This window comes from Balaenoptera borealis, assembly GCF_965194805.1.
Source record: "Balaenoptera borealis genome assembly, chromosome: 3".
Classification (NCBI taxonomy): Eukaryota; Metazoa; Chordata; class Mammalia; order Artiodactyla; family Balaenopteridae; genus Balaenoptera; species Balaenoptera borealis.
This window is the reverse complement of record NC_138866.1, coordinates 181,376,191-181,394,666: the sequence shown is the minus strand read 5'-3', so window position 1 is coordinate 181,394,666 and position 18,476 is coordinate 181,376,191. Positions and strand designations below refer to the sequence as shown.

Here is an 18,476-nt window from a genome sequence, read left to right as displayed (position 1 = left end):
TTCATTAGAAGAATAAAGCTACTCTTGATAGTCTGAAGGCATTTGTCCACTGTCTTCTAGCTCCTATTGCAGTGGTGGAGAAGTCTGATTTCCCCTGAGTCCTGATCATTTGTGCGTTATCTGCGTTTTTCTTCCAGGCAGCTTTTAGTATCATTTTATCTATACTTCTCTTTTCTTTCCTATTTTCCATTTCCTCAGTTTTTGTTCTCCTTTTTGAGAGATTCTCTCAACTTTCAACTCTTCTGTTGTGTGTGTGTGTGTGTGTGTGTGTGTATATATATGCATATATAATTATATATTTATATAGATGTAATTTTCTGAATCTTTATTCTCTAAATGGATGTTTTTAGTGAAATTGGTTCTTGCTTCATAGAACAATATCTTCTCTTATTCTGAGGCTCTGTTTTGTTTTTTAATTTTCTAAATTTTTTCTGTGGTTTGTTTTGGTCTCTGTCACTCACGTTAGAGGATTTTCTCAAATGTGTGGTGGCCCTTGGTGTCCTAATACACTGAGTGAGAAACTTAAACACTTAGAAGCTCTGTACATGTGAGTAGGGTTTGGAGATTGATGGTTTTCACCACTGTGTGATTGGGCAGGACCTAGCAATTTCATCAGGGAAACTCTAAATTGTCATTTTACGTAGACATTTCTTTCGGACTGGTTAGTTTCCTGAGAGAGGAATTCTCCAATTTCTTGGGAGGTGAACATGAGTCTTGTGGCCAGTTTTCTTTGAGGTGAGTAGGTTTGGGTGAGGTCAACATTCAGTTTGTATACTTTCACTTTGTCTCCCTGTCTTCAGTCAGGCAACTCGCCTCCCTCTTCAGCAGAGACTGGTGTCCCAGAATCCACAGATTTTCTGGTTCGACTTCTCCACAGTGAGCCTCCTTCCCTGTGTTGTGCTGGGGAAGCTGCAATCTCCTGGCACTTTGGCTGGGAGAATTGCATTTTAACAGCTCCCTATATAAACTTCCAACTAAATCTTCCTATTTTCAGCTCTACCCTGCCCCCTGCTTCCTGACGCCTGCAAGCTTTCTGGTTTTCTGTGTGGAGAATTGACTGACTTCTTGGCTTTCTGCCCTGCAAGCTTAGGTTTTAGCAATCTTGGGGCTTTTTAGACAGTTACACACTTCCAACGTTTTGCTGAAATCCTGTTTGCTGATGATCTTTTTTCAAGTTTTCTCTACATTTATCGCTTTAGGATTTTTGTAATTCTGTACTGTTACTTTAGTGGAGCGTCAGGGGAAATCAAAGATAAATGTGAATATTTAGGTTATCGTATTTAATTGGCCACCCTTAAATGGTCTCTAGCTGTTTAAGTGGGTTATAACCCCAGGAATCTAACATGTTCCCGGAGGGTAGTAACTGTGACTCATTTTGTCAAACAATGTTTAGCTTGGTGCCCAAGATCTCATAAGTGCTAATAAATCCTGTACTGATTGAAACTGGAATTCAATAAGGGCCTATTAATTACTATGCTCAAGAGGTAGAGGGATACAGATGTGAATAATTTCCCACTGAGGAAGGCCTAGTCTAGTGGGGGAATTAGAATAAGTATACATCACAGGGATAGGTTCTGTACAAGCAGTGCCATGACAGCACAAAGAATGGATATTTGGGGTAAACTTCCTGACATTTTGAAGTTGATATCAGGGATGACTGTCAAGATCTTTCACAAAATCTGCCAGAACATTGGGCTGGATGTACCATGATTTGACCAGGTACATCTTGGTCATGTCTTCAATGCCCAAGGTCTCATTCTTATTCAGAGAGTGACTCCATATTAACAATTAATTGTATTATAAGGAAAATACACATAATGGAGAAAGTAGAAACTGAAGTCTCTCCTATTCATTCATATATTTACTGTGATTTGACAAGCTTGTTAATTCTATTTTCTAAGAACCAGACTTGTATATATTCTACAATTTTTAATTTTTACCAGGTACACTCATTTCTAACTGGTCAGCAGAATCAACTCCTTCCAAGTATGTTTCTTAATGTTGAAGAACCTTTGGAACCTTGAACCTTGATGTGTCACCACTGCCCACCTGCCTTTCAATTCTGTTCATTACTGTCACTCCACAAGACTAGAAGTCAGGACAAAGCCTATTTGGAAAGGTAATGAAAATTTCTCTCTAATTTTGGAGGCCCTGAATTATGATAATTATCAAGAATAGAGTCTGATATTTTATCGTAGGCATCTTAGTTACAGACAGGATTAAACGAGGAGAATCTTTAAGTGAAGAAGATGACGTATCTCTTACCCTAATCCTAATCATGCTGTAGCATGTCTATTCCGGTTAAACCTTTCGCAGGAGTGTCCTACCTTTAGGTTTCACCTGTACAAATACACGAAGTAATCAAGTTACTTACAAAGCTGTATAAATACAATCTTTATAAGGGTTATGGTCTTTTTCAAGATCCGGGATGGTAAATATATCCTGTATGGGTGGTAATTAAATAAAGCCACAGTAAAATAGTACTATAATAGCTTGTTGGCTGGATGAACCTATTAGGTTTCAAACCTTTTATTCAACAACATTTAAATGGATGTGATTGTTTGAAGTTTCTAAAGGTGGTTTGTACTCAGCCCATTTGCAGTTGGTAGTTCTCCTGTTCATGAGGATGAAGAGCTACTTTACTACTGATGAATGAGGAAACCACTAGAAGGAAAATGTGTCGTTTTATTCAAATCAACAGTAAAAACAAAGATTTTAGGTAGGAGGAATCTCTGGTACTAAGCTTTTTTTTTTTTACTGGCAACTCTTCCTCTTCTTTGATTTACTCTAAAGGTTATAATAGATTTATGTATTAAAGGGAAGAGGTGTTTTTTTTGAATAAATTTATTTATTTATTTATTTTTGGCTGCGTTGGGTCTTCGTTGCTGCCCGTGGGCTTTCTCTATTACGCACGTATCTGTGATACATACTTTATGTACATATAATCTGTAATTCGGGGTCCATCATTTGTTTCTACATTATTATTTCCTCCTTGACCCCCTCAAATCCTACTTCCCTGTCCCACTTGTAATAACCTTAGGAAGAACAAACAGCCACAAATTCTGTTCCTGCAAATCCTCAAGGGAGCTCTGTCAGCCACTGAGTGAAGTCAGGATAACCTCGCATCACTCATCACTCATCAGTGAGTTTGTTTATTTGCCATCAGAAGTCAGTGTGACAGTTGCATTAGCTCAGCTGATGAGGAACAGAAAAGAGGGTGGACTCGGGACTCAGCTCCCCGGCTCCAAGCCTCGGCAACAGCACGGATCACAGAAATCCTCCGATCCACGGCGTATCTCCCAGGACTGAGGCCTTCATTCAACAAATATTTACTCACCACCTAGTAGACACCAGGCCCTGGAGTTACAACAGAGAAAAAAAAAATAGGCCTGGAGCAGTTCGGTGCAAAAGACTAGACCATGGGGATAATTGAGGTAGGGATCCATTTTTTTAAGGACAACTGCTTTTCACAGCACCATTTATTAAATAGTTAATCATTCCCCGCTACTTTATACTGCTAGTCATACACTGAGCTCCCATATACTCCTGGGTACTCTTCTGGGCTCTCTGTGATTAAGGATTCTATTGATCTATTTGTGTATTCCTTTGCCTTTAATTTTTAAGTTTACAGCAAGTTTTTTTTTTATAAATTTATTTATTTTATTTTATTATTTATTTTTGGCCGCATTGGGTATTCGTTTCTGCACGCAGGCTTTCTCTAGTTGCGGCGAGCGAGGGCTACTCTTCGTTGCGGTGCGCAGGCTTCTCATTGTGGTGGCTTCTCTTGTTGCGGATCCCAGGCTCTAGGTGCGCAGGCTTCAGTAGTTGTGGCACATGGGCTCAGTAGTTGTGGCTCGCGGGCTCTAGAGCACAGGCTCAGTAGTTGTGGCGCACGGGCTTAGTTGCTCCGCAGCATGTGGGATCTTCCCGGACCAGGGCTCAAACCCATGTCCCCTGCATTGGCAGGCGGATTCTTAACCACTGCACCACCAGAGAAGCCCTATAGCAAGTTTTAAAATATAAAAATAAAAGTTTAAACTTACAGCAAAGTCAACAGAATTGTATAGTGAACACCTGCATAGCTACGATCAAGATGCTACATTTACAAACACTTTGCTGTACTTTATCACATATCCGTTCAGCTGTCCATTACTCCATCCATCCATCCATTGATCCATCTTCTTTTTGGTGTACTTCCAAATAAATTGCAGATATCAGTACACTTTTCCCTAAATACAATACCACACTTTAAAAATTATAATTATAATTTTATGGTAAGGTTATAGTTTCACTGTTACCACAACTGAAATCTTCAATTATGTCTCAGAAATTTTGATATTTAAAGTAATTTCCTATTAAGACTATGAAAAATGAAATAGTTGGGACCTTGACGACTTGCTGGGTCAGGGTAAATGGAGCTTATGCTCCTCTCAAGCTCTCTTGCTTCTAGACCAACTGGAAGGAGGTGAGCTCAGATAACTTTACCCTGATTATCTGGGTCCCTGGGATCTTTAAAACTGCGAGATACTTGTAATTTCAAAGGTTCAGTTTCACTTCGCCAGAGGAGGAGGCTTGAACTTAACTCTGAGGGCAGACTGTTCCCTTGTTCCCCTGTTCTTGGACAAACATGTTAATGGACTTTTTGGTAAAGAAAGATCCTATTTTGTAATAAAAAGATCCAAGAAAATGAGGAGCTATACTGTTCTGAGTAATATTGATATTTCCAACATTTGTCTTCATTGTGGGCATTACATCCCTGCAAATCTGAGTCCTTCCATTCTTTTCTATAAAGAAATGTGATTTCTTTAGGATAATTTTTATTTATTTATTTATTTTTGGCTGCGTCGGGTCTTTGTCGCTGCGCGCGGGCTTTCTCTAGTTGCGGCGAGCGGGGGCTACTCTTCGTTGCGGTGCGCGGGCTTCTCATTGCGGTGGCTTCTCTTGTTGCGGAGCACGGGCTCTAGGCGTGCAGGCTTCAGTAGTTGTGGCACGTGGGCTCAGCAGCTGTGGCTCACGGGCTCTAGAGCGCAGGCTCAGTAGTTGTGGCACATCGGCTTAGTTGCTCCACGGCATGTGGGATCTTCCCGGACCAGGGCTCGAACCCGTGTCCCGTGCATTGGCAGGTGGATTCTTAACCACTGTGCCACCAGGGAAGTCCCTCTTTAGGATAATTTAATGTTGACCAAAAGAACCATGCTGGTAAAATAACCACCAAAATGAGTTTACTCAGGAATAGCAGAGAATTGTAATTTGGGACAAGAAAAGTAATGGCGAACCATAGACAAGGCTGGAGAACACAGGAGAGGGGCCTGCTCATATAGGCGGAAGAGGAAATTTGGGAGGGCTGGGGTGGTTTTTCATTTGCTGCAGGTGGTGGGCAGCTGCATTGAAGGCTGGGGTCCATAAGCTGCGATGAGTGAGTGCGCCCCCTTCAGGGCTTTCCCGGCTGCATTTAAAAGGAGGTCGCCTTTATCCATTTTCAGTTTCTTTCTTAAATGTGCTTTTGCTCTTTTCTGTCCTTGAAAATTACTGAGTATTCATGCAGATGTATATGTGTGTCTGTGTGTTCTTGTTTAAACTAAGATCAAAGTACCCGGCACATAATAAGTCCTCAATAAAAGTTAATTATTATTAATAATAAGAATCCTGGACTTCCACTGATGATACAGGATGGAGGCTCAGACTATTCCTATTTCGGCATAAAGGAAGTGAACTCTTACCAGGTTGAGGCATTGGGCATACCTGAGTCACAGATTATTACAGAGTATTATTGCCTTATTGTCTAGTTATCATGGTTAATTTTTCAGAGAAATGAATGCTACCTATTGGGAAACTATTGGCTAGAGATTTGTGCTTGAGAGTTAGGCGGATAAACAAAGGAGAACTTTAAGACATGGAGGGAGACAGAAAAAATTATGGGAAAAGTATGGAAGGACTCAGATTTCCCAAGCTCCCACCCTCTCCTCTCCTTCCCCTTCAAAACCTCTCCTCAGTAGAGGATTTTATTTATTTATTTATTTAACATACATGTATATATATATATTTTAATATTTATTTGGCTGCACTGGGTCTTAGTTACAGCATGCGGGATCTAGTTCCCCAACCAGGGATCGAATCTGGGCCCCCTGCATTGGGAGCATGGAGTCTTAACCACTGGACCACCAGGGAAGTCCCCAGTAGAGGATTTTAAGCTTAGTCACAATAAGGTACCAACTAATAACAGTTTGAAGTGTTAGCCTCCCCAAGGGGTGTTTTCACTTTAACTGGGATTCAGTTTTAATTTAGACTCTACGGGGCTGCCTGTAACATGTAAAACAAGTGAGCAAAACAGCCTAGTCCAAGACCACAGGGTCTGGTGGAAGCTCTGTAAAAATTCAAGCTCAAGTTTTTAAAAATCACCATGCTAAACAAGACGTGTTGCTGGACCAGATTCAGTTTGTCGCCTGCTGGTTTATAACTCGTGGGTTAAAGAAAATCTAAATGTGGAGTGGGGGAGAGATAAATTGGGACACTGGGATTGACATATACACACTACTCTATATAAAATAGGCAACTAATAAGAACCTAGCACAGGGAACTCTACTCAATGCTCTGTAATGACCTGTATGAGAAAAGAATCTAAAAAGGAGTGGATACATGTATATGTATACCTGATTCACTTTGCCGTACAGCAGAAACTAACACAACATTGTAAATCAACTATACTCCCATAAAAATTAATTAAAAAAACAACAACAACACCAAAAAAATCTAAACGTGAAATTACAATTATCATTCAGTGGGTGGTTGAAAACGATATGTATGTGGGTCTTTTTTTAGGGGGGGTAGAGAGGGAAGGGTAGGAAGAATAGAGGGTTTAGTAGTGTCTCCAGGCCCTTATGTGGTTCCTGGGAGGTTCCCTGCTCTTAATCAATGGAGAGAGCTCAGGCTTCCAGGGCTGTGTAGCCCTGGTTTCAAACTCCTATTGGATGAAATATTGCAGAGGGAGGAACACTCCCAAACTCATTCTACAAGGCCACCATCACCCTGATACCAAAACCAGACAAAGATGTCACAACGAAAGAAAGCTACAGGCCAATATCACTGATGAACATAGATGCAAAAATCCTCAACAAAATACTAGCAAACAGAATCCAACAGCACATTAAAAGGATCATACACCATGATCAAGTGGGGTTTATTCCAGGAATGCAAGGATTCTTCAATATACGCAAATCAATCAACGTGATACATCATATTAACAAATTGAAGGAGGAAAACCATATGATCATCTCAATAGATGCAGAGAAAGCTTTTGACAAAATTCAACACCCATTTATGATAAAAGCTCTGCAGAAAGTAGGCATAGAGGGAACTTTCCTCAACATAATAAAGGCCATATATGACAAACCCACAGCCAACATTGTCCTCAATGGTGAAAAACTGAAACCATTTCCACTAAGATCAGGAACAAGACAAGGTTGCCCACTCTCACCACTATTATTCAACATAGTTTTGGAAGTGTTAGCCACAGCAATCAGAGAAGAAAAAGAAATAAAAGGAATCCAAATCGGAAAAGAAGAAGTAAAGCTGTCACTGTTTGCAGGTGACATGATACTATACATAGAGAATCCTAAAGATGCTACCAGAAAACTACTAGAGCTAATCAATGAATTTGGTAGAGTAGCAGGATACAAAATTAATGCACAGAAATCTCTTGCATTCCTATACACTAATGATGAAAAATCTGAAAGTGAAATTAAGAAAACACTCCCGTTTACCATTGCAACAAAAAGAATAAAATATCTAGGAATAAACCTACCTAAGGAGACAAAAGACCTGTATGCAGAAAATTATAAGACACTGATGAAAGAAGTTAAAGATGATACAAATAGATGGAGAGATATACCATGTTCTTGGATTGGAAGAATCAACATTGTGAAAATGACTCTACTACCCAAAGCAATCTACAGATTCAATGCAATCCCTATCAAACTACCACTGGCATTTTTCACAGAACTAGAACAAAAAATTTCACAATTTGTATTAGTCCCGTCTTGCCACTAGGCAAGACCCCGAATAGCCAAAGCAATCTTGAGAACGAAAAATGGAGCTGGAGGAATCAGGCTCCCTGACTTCAGACTATATTACAAAGCTACAGTAATCAAGACAGTTTGGTACTGGCACAAAAACAGAAATATAGATCAATGGAACAGGATAGAAAGCCCAGAGATAAATCCACACACATATGGTCACCTTATCTTTGATAAAGGAGGCAAGCATATACAGTGGAGAAAAGACAGCCTCTTCAATAAGTGGTGCTGGGAAAATTGGACAGGTACATGTAAAAGTATGAAATTAGAACACTCCCTGACACCATACACAAAAATAAACTCAAAATGGATTAAAGACCTAAGTGTAAGGCCAGACACTATCAAACTCTTAGAGGAAAACATAGGCAGAACGCTGTATGACATAAATCACAGCAAGATCCTTTTTGACCCAGCTCCTAGAGAAATGGAAATAAAAACACAAATAAACAAATGGGACCTCATGAAACTTAAAAGCTTTTGCACAGCAAAGGAAACCATAAACAAGACCGAAAGACAACCCTCAGAATGGGAGAAAATATTTGCAAATGAAGCAACTGACAAAGGATTAATCTCCAAGATTTACAAGCAGCTCATGCAGCTCAATAACAAAAAAACAAACAACCCAATCCAAAAATGGGCAGAAGACCTAAATAGACATTTCTCCAAAGAAGATATACAGATGGCCAACAGACACATGAAAGAATGCTCAACATCATTAATCATTAGAGAAATGCAAATCAAAACTACAATGAGATATCATCTCACACCAGTCAGAATGGCCATCATCAAAAAAATCTAGAAACAATAAATGCTGGAGAGGGTGTGGAGAAAAGGGAACCCTCTTGCACTGTTGGTGGGAATGTAAACTGATACAGCCACTATGGAGAACAGTATGGAGGTTCCTTAAAAAACTAAAAATAGAACTACCATACGACCCAGCAATCCCACTACTGGGCATATACCCTGAGAAAACCATAATTCAAGAAGAGTCATGTACCAAAATGTTCATTGCAGCTCTATTTACAATAGCCAGGACATGGAAGCAACCTAAGTGTCCATCGACAGATGAATGGATAAAGAAGATGTGGCACATATATACAATAGAATATTACTCAGCCATAAAAAGAAATGAAATGGAGGTATTTGTAGTGAGGTGGATGGAGTTAGAGTCTGTCATACAGAGTGAAGTAAGTCAGAGAAAAACAAATACAGTATGCTAACACATATATATGGAATCTAAGGGAAAATAAAGGTTATGAAGAACCTAGTGGCAAGACGGGAATAAAGACACAGACCTACTAGAGAATGGACTTGAGGATAGGGGGAGGGGGAGGAGTAAGATGTGACAGGGTGAGAGAGTGTCATGGACATATATACACTACCAAATGTAAAATAGATAGCTAGTGGGAAGCAGCCGCATAGCACAGGGAGATCAGCTCAGTGCTTTGTGACCACCTAGAGGGGTGGGATAGGGAGGGTGGGAGGGAGGGAGATGCAAGAGGGAAGAGATATGGGAACATATGTATATGTATAACTGATTCACTTTGTTATAAAGCAGAAACTAACACACCATTGTAAAGCAATTATACTCCAATAAAGATGTTTAAAAAAAAAAAAAAACTCCTATTGGATGAAGCTAATTAATTGCTGCAGGACCTTAAATAAGTCACTGCAACCCTCTAGTTTACTCATCTGTCTAATGAGAATGATTCATACCCTGTGGGCTATTGAGAGGGTTCAATGAAATCACACACAAAATGCCGACCTCATTATGTAGCACCAAGCACATTCTGTCAACCGCTGGTTATTGATTTCTAAACGTGCCAGGAACCACGGTAAATAAGAGACGCTCTCCCCTCTAGTGAGCAGGGCAGGCTTTAAAACAAATACTTGTATAACTAGGCATCTAGTAAATGTTGGAGCCATTCCACATTCATATAAGAAGCCATCCCCTCCATCGTGTGTGTGCAGATACATGTGAACGGGAATGAGTCCCATTTCCCATGAGATGTTTCATTCTTACAGAGGCATCTATAAAAAAATAACTTCTGTGGTGACTGTAAGTCTGCTCCAATTTGAGAAATGCCTTCATGGTTTTCCAAATCAAACAAATAAAGACTCTAGTCAAGGTCAACCAACCAAGAAATAATTGTTGTACTTCAGGTAAGAATAATGCCCAGGGCTGGACACCATGGGAAATAGAGGAAAGCATGAAATCCATGGCCTTCAGGTATCAGGTGCTTTTAAAAATAAGCCATTATGAATGTCTGACTTGGGCATGTTTTGGGTTTCTCTTCCCTTCCTGTGGATGTGAGGTGTATAGTCTAGGTTGGGAGATTGATGAACAATTTGCTATTCATCTCTGAGACTTATGGTCTGTAAACTTTAACATGGAAGACTCCCTGATAGCTAATCCTGTCATATTTTATGTAACTAATTCGTTCTATAATATAAACAAGCATTATGACCAAGAAAGATCTAAGACCTGAAAATCAGTGGAATGAATTCTAACAGGAAAAGAAGGGTCCTGATATCTGACAGCAGCCCCGTCTGGGACATCTCTCCAGGCTCCTAGGACTTCCCTAACTTCTCGGAGTCAATTCTTCTCTGTGAAGCAGGGATAATATCCTCTTCTTCTCAGGGACTGGGGGTGGGGGTTAAAAGAGACAATGGATGTTCACACTGAGTGAATGAGAGCTATTTCAATCACCATCCCCCTTCTCTGGTGCAGTTTGAAGTCACCCATTTCAACCCCCAGCTCTTTGTTCCGATTCTGGCCTGTTCTTGCCTGGGTTCCTGCGACAGCCTCCTTGCTGATCTCACACCAAGCCATTCCCTATCCTGCTGCTGAAATATGTTCCACAACCTCTTACACAGCAACTTAAGAGACTTTCAACATCTTCTTTTATGAAGGTATTACTTACATGCAGTCAAATTCATGTATTTTAAGGTATTTGACGAATTTTGGTAATTGTGTGTAATTGTGTAACCGCCATCACAATAGTCCCCCAAAACGCACCAACTGCCCCTCTGTAGTTGGGTGCCTCTCCCTACCCCCTCCTCTAGGCAAACATTGGTGGACTTTCTGTCACTATGGTTTCTTAGAATTTTATATAAATGCTTCCCATTACCTTTATTTATTTATTTATTTATTTTTGGCTGCATTGGGTCTTCGTAGCTGTGTGCGGGCTTTCTCTAGTTGCAGCGAGTGGGGGCTACTCTTTGTTGCTGTGTGCGGGCCTCTCATTGTGGTGGCTTTTCTTGTTGTGGAGCACGGGCTCCAGGCACATGGCCTTCAGGAGTTGCAGCACGCAGGCTCAGTAGTTGCAGCACACAGGCTCAGTAGTTGCGGCACACAGGACCTAGAGCACACGGGCTTCAGTAGTTGTGGCTTGGGAGCTCAGTAGTTGTGGCTCATGGGCTCTAGAGCACAGGCTCAGTAGTTGTGGCGCACGGGCTTAGCTGCTCCGCGGCATGTGGGATCTTCCTGGACCAGGGATCGAACCCGTGTCCCCCGCGGTGGCAGGCGGATTCTCAAGCACTGTGCCACCAGGGAAGCCCCAGCTTCCCATTACCGTTAAAAAATAAACTTTAAAATTTTAGATTTACCAAAAAATTGCAAAGTTAATACAAAGAGTTTTCATATACCCCAGACCCATTTTCCCCATCACTAACAACGTACATTAATATGGCATATCTGTTATAATTAACAAACCAATATCAATACATTATTATTAACTAAAATTCATGCTTTATTCAGGTTTCCTTAGTTTTTACCTAATGCCCTTTTACTGTTCCAGGATCCCATCCAGGACACCACATGACAGTTGTTCGTCATATTTCCTTGGGCTCCTATTGACTGTGACGAGTTCTTAGACTTTCCTTGTTTTTGGTGATCTTGACACTTCTCCTCATTCCTTTTTAATTTTAGATACATATTCATTTTTAATTGTGGTCTTGGAGGCCCTCTGATAGCCTATCCTACCTGTATTAGATTACTAGGGCTGCTATAACAAGGTATCACAGGCTGGGTGACTTGGCAATTTATTTCTCACAGTTCTGGAGGCCCGAAGTCCAAGATCAAAGTGGCAGCAGGTTGGTTTCTTTTGGGGCCCCTCTGCTTGGCTTGCAGACAGACACCTTCTCAACGTGTCTTCACCAGGCTTTTCCTCCGTGTACACACATGCCTGGCGTCCCTCTGTGTGTCCAAATTTCCTCTTCCTATAAGGACACCAGTCAGATTGGATTTGAGCCCACTTTTCTGGCCTCATTTCAACTGAATAACTTCTTTAAAGACCCCATCTCCAAATACAGTCACACTGTGAGGTCCTGGGGGTTAGGGCTTCACCTGTGGATTTGAGAGGGACACAACTCTGCCTGCAACATTACCTTTCACTCTGCCTCTAGCCCCAGCCCCACATTCCTCGCTCCTTTCTCCAGCATCCATCTCCAAGCTGCCCCAAGTTTAGCAGCTTTTCCACCAGTAAAGCTGACCTAGAGGAGAAACAGGTCACTTCTGCCCTGCGGCCACCACCAGTCAGTGTGCAGTGTCACTTAGAACTGCCTAAGAAATGGCTTTATTTATCTCTTGGTGAAAGGAGGTACTTCTGAATACAGAATCGCCATTCTTCTTGTTTGCCAAGCCATAAAATGCAACTACCTAGTCCTTGGAAAGTGTACTACAATTACCTTTTGTATAATTTATGTTGCTGTTTCTTTGCGGGTATCCTGAACTCATGGTCTTTCCTGGATTCAACTTGTCCTAACTACATTAACGATAACGTGCATTGTTCCAGAGGCTGTTTTCACAGTGGGAGACTCTTTAAAGCAAGTTGCTTTGCCCTTGAGCTCTGTTTCTGGCCTCCTTAAAGGCATCCTTGTTTTTTGGCAAAACATGATGTTCCAAAACCATCCTGATTTTTCTCGTCCCAAGACATGGAATCAGGTACCCTCCAGGATTCCTTTCTCCTATTAGTAGAGAATAATATTAGGGCCCAACAGTTGTGATTAAGTAAATAAATAAGCTGCCATTGCTGTGGGACCAGATTTAATTGTGACAGAGCTAGAAAATATATGTCTTTTTTAAAGCCAGAGTCCCTGATGATTTTTCCATCTTTACATCTGTTACTATACTTTCCTTTTCTTATCAGCAGGGAGTTTCATCTTCGTGTAGCGAAGAAAAGCCACACCTTAGCAACAAGAAGGAAAATCTCATTCTAACTGCTGAAAATTCAATTCGCCAAAACCACTCCTGGGGAACATTACCTCCTCCAAAATCATCCATTTTGACTTCTTAGCCTATTTAATTAAACCAGTACCATAACTGGAGCATTCTGAACTCTCTGGGGCCAAAGATCATCTCCAAAATCAGCGCACGAATGCTGTGAGTGTTACCATAACCAAGCTTAAATGATTTTCCCTCTGTTTTCTAGGGACCTTGGGAGCGCAAGCAATGAAAATTTTAGCTTGCACAAAGGTTTTGCAGACGGTTCTCAATTCTCATTGAAGGGCTTTGTGTCCTCTTAATTTGGGGTTTCTTAATTATCCAAAGACTGAATGCTCTGAATCATTCACATGTCTCTTTCATAACATTAAAAATTGAACACTTCCATTTTTAGAGCAGGCAATTTACTTCTATTGGCATTTCTTGGGTAGTCTCCCAGCCTTCAGGACAAGTGACTTACTTTAGCTCTGTTTCTGGCCTCCTTACAGGTATTCTTGTTTTTTGGCAAAACATGATGTTCCAAAACCATCCTGATTTTTCTTGCCCCGAGACGTGGAATCAGGTACTAACTGAGATCACAGCCACATTCTCAACTGTGAGCTTCCATTGCTGTGAGTTGCCCAGACAGGGGGCACTCTTCAGCCTGTCAGCACACATTTATTGAGCCTTTATGACACTCCTGGCCCAAATATATATGGGAAATAGAGGTTGGGAGATGAAAACCATTTTTTTTTTCTTTCCTCTAAGACACCTCCAAAAGCTAGCCTAGCCTTTCGGAGCCAAGGATGCAGTACAATACTTCTAAGAGGACCAGTTCAACTGCTCAGTGTTCCGTGGGAATGGGGTCAGTCCTCACGATGACTCATGGTTTCAATCTGGCCTTGGATAGATCAGCAGTGGCCCTGATTGTGTGTTTGTTATACAGTGGGAGGAAGAAGAAAGGGGAGATGCGGAATAAGGAGGGAAGTCAGGAAGTGAAAGGACCACAGACATCCAGACAGGCCCTTTCTGGAGGGATTTGAATGCCAGATCTGGCCCCTGGAGGACCCCTTGGACCACACTGAAACAGACTCAGAACCCCAAGGCTGGAGCTCTTTTCCCATCCAGGGAAAGCTGATCGGAGGCTCATCTCATTCCGTTCTATTTCACATGAGTCCAGGCAGCTGCTCACACTAGCACCACCTCTTTCCTGGGATCAATACTGCACCTGCCGAGAGTGTGTTTCCTTGCACTTGGAGTGTTTAGGGAGCTAGTAGGAGAACTAGTATTTCAGACATCAAAGAAATTGTGTTTGTTTCAGAAACAAGTTTCAGCATTTAATCCTTTGGTATCTCCAGATGATGATCTTCTCTTCCTTACATTTATTCCTTCACTAATTCATTGACTTAGCAAATATTTTTTTTTTTAATTTGGAAGTTGAATTGTTTCATTCTTTTATTTATTTATTTATTTATTTATTTATGGCTGTGTTGGGTCTTCGTTTCTGTGCGAGGGCTTTCTCTAGTTGCGGCAAGCGGGGGCCACTCTTCATCGCGGTGCGCGGGCCTCTCACCATCGCGGCCTCTCTTGTTGCGGAGCACAGGCTCCAGACGCGCAGGCTCAGTAGTTGTGGCTCACGGGCCCAGTTGCTCCGCGGCATGCGGGATCCTCCCAGACCAGGGCTCGAACCCGTGTCCCTGCGTTGGCAGGCAGATTCCCAACCACTGCGCCACCAGGGAAGCCCCTGACTTAGCAAATATTTATCAAGATCTTTATGTGCACAGAGCAGTAATTAAGAAGCTAAGGGATTAACAAGAGCAAAATGTATTCTGTACATAGGTAACAGCAGGAATTATAGAGTGTGACAAACCCACAATTTAGGGACAAGTTTTGACAGTGACATTCTCCGAATTTGAAGTTAATTCGAACAAAACATAAAGTGCATAAGATTAGCCATCGATAGAAGTTACTCCACCTGGATGATATGGATGTATCAGTCTCCCCTGAAATATCCACTATAACTGTAAATTTATTTGTGACTTGGGGAAACAGAACACGAGGCTGTGTTGTAATGCTGTAATGACAGAAGCATTAGTGTCTGGGAAAAAAAGTTGGAAAAGAAAAGTATTTACCCGCGTGACTCCAGTGCTGTCCAGGGAAGAGGAAATCATACATGAATATTCATTATCTAGATGGAGATACCTCCAGAGACAAGGCTAATAACGCTTGCAGAGTGCTTTAGTCTATGAAGTGGCTTTGTGTACATTATCTCTTTCAACATTCACAATTGCCCCATAAACTCAGTGCCATTATCAGTTCTGTTTTATTAAGGTGGAAATGGAGGCTGGGAGGCTAAGTGATTTTCCAAGGTCACACTGCTTAGGAGGAGCAGACTATGAGTGATCTGACTTCACAACAAGACTACTCTCCACCACCCCTTAGCTGTCTAACATGCACCAGAAAACCCCACCACCCTGAGTTACTGGGACACGCACAGCTTCTCGGCAACACCCAACTTCCTATCTGACTCTAGGCTCACCAAGTCACCTTTTGATCAGTAATTTGGACTCTTGGGAGAGGCCAACCTCCAGAAGATTATCATTGCACTCAGGACATGCTTCATGGGTATATAACCAGTATAGCTCCCCAGGGCTCTGTGCTTGGAAAGGCCTCTTGGTTTAATGCTTTGCTGTCACTGTCTTGAAATTTTTAAGGATTTTTGAACAAGGGGCCCAGTATTTCCATGTTTTCACCAGATCCCACAGATTAGGTTGCTGGTCCTGACTGCACAAATGATGGCTTCCGTCTGGGCATGGGTCCCTGGGTCATCAACCAATGCCTTGGGAATTTAAGGGAATGTGGGATTTAGGAATGAGGACGAGAGAGGAAGTGGAGGACAGTCGTGCTGTGGGAGAAACTTTGGGAAGGCCGAGGGATAGAGCTGACAAGCCATGTTCTCAGCAGTAATACCATGTTGCAGGCTTGCTCCCTTTGGTTCATTCCAAAATATCACTGACAGAAGAGTTCTCACAGCAGGTCTGTATGCTTACCCCTTACATGTCTCCAAAGGAACCATGATTGACCTTTGACCAACACCTAGGAATGCGACCCCTGGAATCTTCTTTATGTTAGCCATTGATAATTTTGTTATATATGCTTGGAGATAATGGGTCATGCTATACAGGCTGGTCAGGTTGCTTTGCACAGATCTCAAGAGTGATGATGTGCACCTGTGCTGATGAGTCTTGATTTTGGTTGTCATGGCTGTTTGTGTAGCAAGAATATACTTATGTGACCTGCCCCCTATAAAGGGACAGGGACATTCCACATAATCCCAAACAGCTCTGCCAGAGAGAAAGTGGTCCTGTGTGATCTTCAGGGAAAGACATCAGAAGCCTGTGCTGAACCTCTCTGGACACACGGATGCACATCTGTTTCCTGCTGCTTTAGCTCTGCGTGCTTTGCTGTAATACATTTTAGCCATGAGTGTAACCTGCCACTGAGTCTTATGAATTCTTCTGGTGAGTCACCAAACAAAACAGTCTTCTACTAACTTCAAAAACAGTTTGTGCACCATGAAAAAATGCTCAACATGACTAATTATTAGAGAAATGCAAATCAAAACCACAATGAAGTACCACCTCATGCCAGTCAGAACAGCCATCATTAAAAAGTCTACAAATAATAAATGCTGGAGAGGGTGTGGAGAAAAAGGAACCCTCCTACTCTGTTGGTGGGAATGTAAGTTGGTGCAGCCATTATGGAAAACAGTATGGTGGTTCCTCAAAAAAATAAAAATAGAGTTGCCATATGATCCAGCAATCCCACTCCTGGGCATATACACAGACAAAACTATAATTTGAAAAGATGCATGCGCCCCTATGTTCATAGCAGCACTATTTACAATAGCCAAGACATGGAAACAACCTATATGTCCATGGACAGGTGAATGGATAAAGAAGATGTGGTATGTATATTTAATGGAATATTACTCAGCCATTAAAAAGAATAAAATAATGCCATTTTCAGCAACATGGATGCAACTAGAGATTATCACACTAAATGAAGTAAGTCAGAAAGAGAAAGACAAATGCCATATGATATCACTTATACGTGGAATCTAAAATACGACACAAATGAACATATCTACGAAACAAAAAGAGACACCAACGTAGAGAACAGACTTGTAGCTGCCAAGGGGGAGGGAAGGTAGGGGAGAGGGGTGGGAGTTTGGGATTAGCAGATGCAAACTATTATATATAGGATGGATAAACAACAAGGTCCTACTGTCTAGCACAGGGAGCTATATTCAATACCCTGTGATAAAGCATGATGGAAAAGAATATGAAAAAGAATATATGTATATATGCATAACTGAGTCACTTTGCTGTACAGCAGAAATTAAATACAACATTGTAAATCAACTATACATCAGTGAAGTTTTAGAAAACAGTTTGTGGGCTATTTTCTGCTTTTTTAGTGACAGAGTCATGTGTTTTTATGGAATATAGTGATTTAATCATACTAAAAACAGATAATGGCAATATTTATAAATTATAAACTTTAATCCCAATATATCTTTTCCCTTAAACCCCTTTCTAAAATTTGAAAATTGTTTGTTTTACTGAAGATTTTTAGAGTCTGGTTGGATTTGAAATGATTTTAAAAGACTTAAAAAAAAACAAAACCTATATGATTCAGATGCCATTTGACCACTTGGAGAGTATCTTTCATTTTGCAGACATGTGCACTTGCTAAAATAGACTTGGAACAGCTCACAGAGCGCATACCTTTGTGTCCTCTTGGGTTGATTACTGCCATTCTTTCTTCTCCAACATTCCAGAGGTACTGACTCATAGATTACAAGTGTTTCAAAATTCTATCACATACTTCCCTGCCAACCATAGCTTAATTTGTCTATCTTTGCAAAAACTTGGCCTCTAATGAGGTCTTAGGTTTATTTTATAATCCCTTTAGTTAAAAATAACGAGTTAAATTTCCTTTATAAAATATTTGTCTCTATACTTAGCTCTTATATCAATAGTATCGGTTAAGACTACAATTAAAAAACCTAAAGGTATATTTAGAAAAGGTCTAATGTCTAAGTCTTCAAAGTTAATTTCTTTCACTCTATCTCTCCTGGCCATCAGGGATGCTCTTATTGATATTACGTATATGGCTATTTTATAATTTTAACACCT

The 18,476-nt window shown here is 41.0% G+C and overlaps 1 protein-coding gene across 1 annotated transcript in view; it reads left to right on the top strand.

The window, feature by feature from the left end:
• LOC309625887 (uncharacterized protein) overlaps positions 1 to 18,476 on the top strand; it is a gene marked incomplete at its 5' end in the record, with an annotated part of 120,243 nt that overhangs the window by 7,857 nt on the left and 93,910 nt on the right. The window contains one exon of the mRNA XM_082385932.1: positions 1,944 to 6,628. The remainder of the gene's footprint in view (positions 1 to 1,943; positions 6,629 to 18,476) is intronic.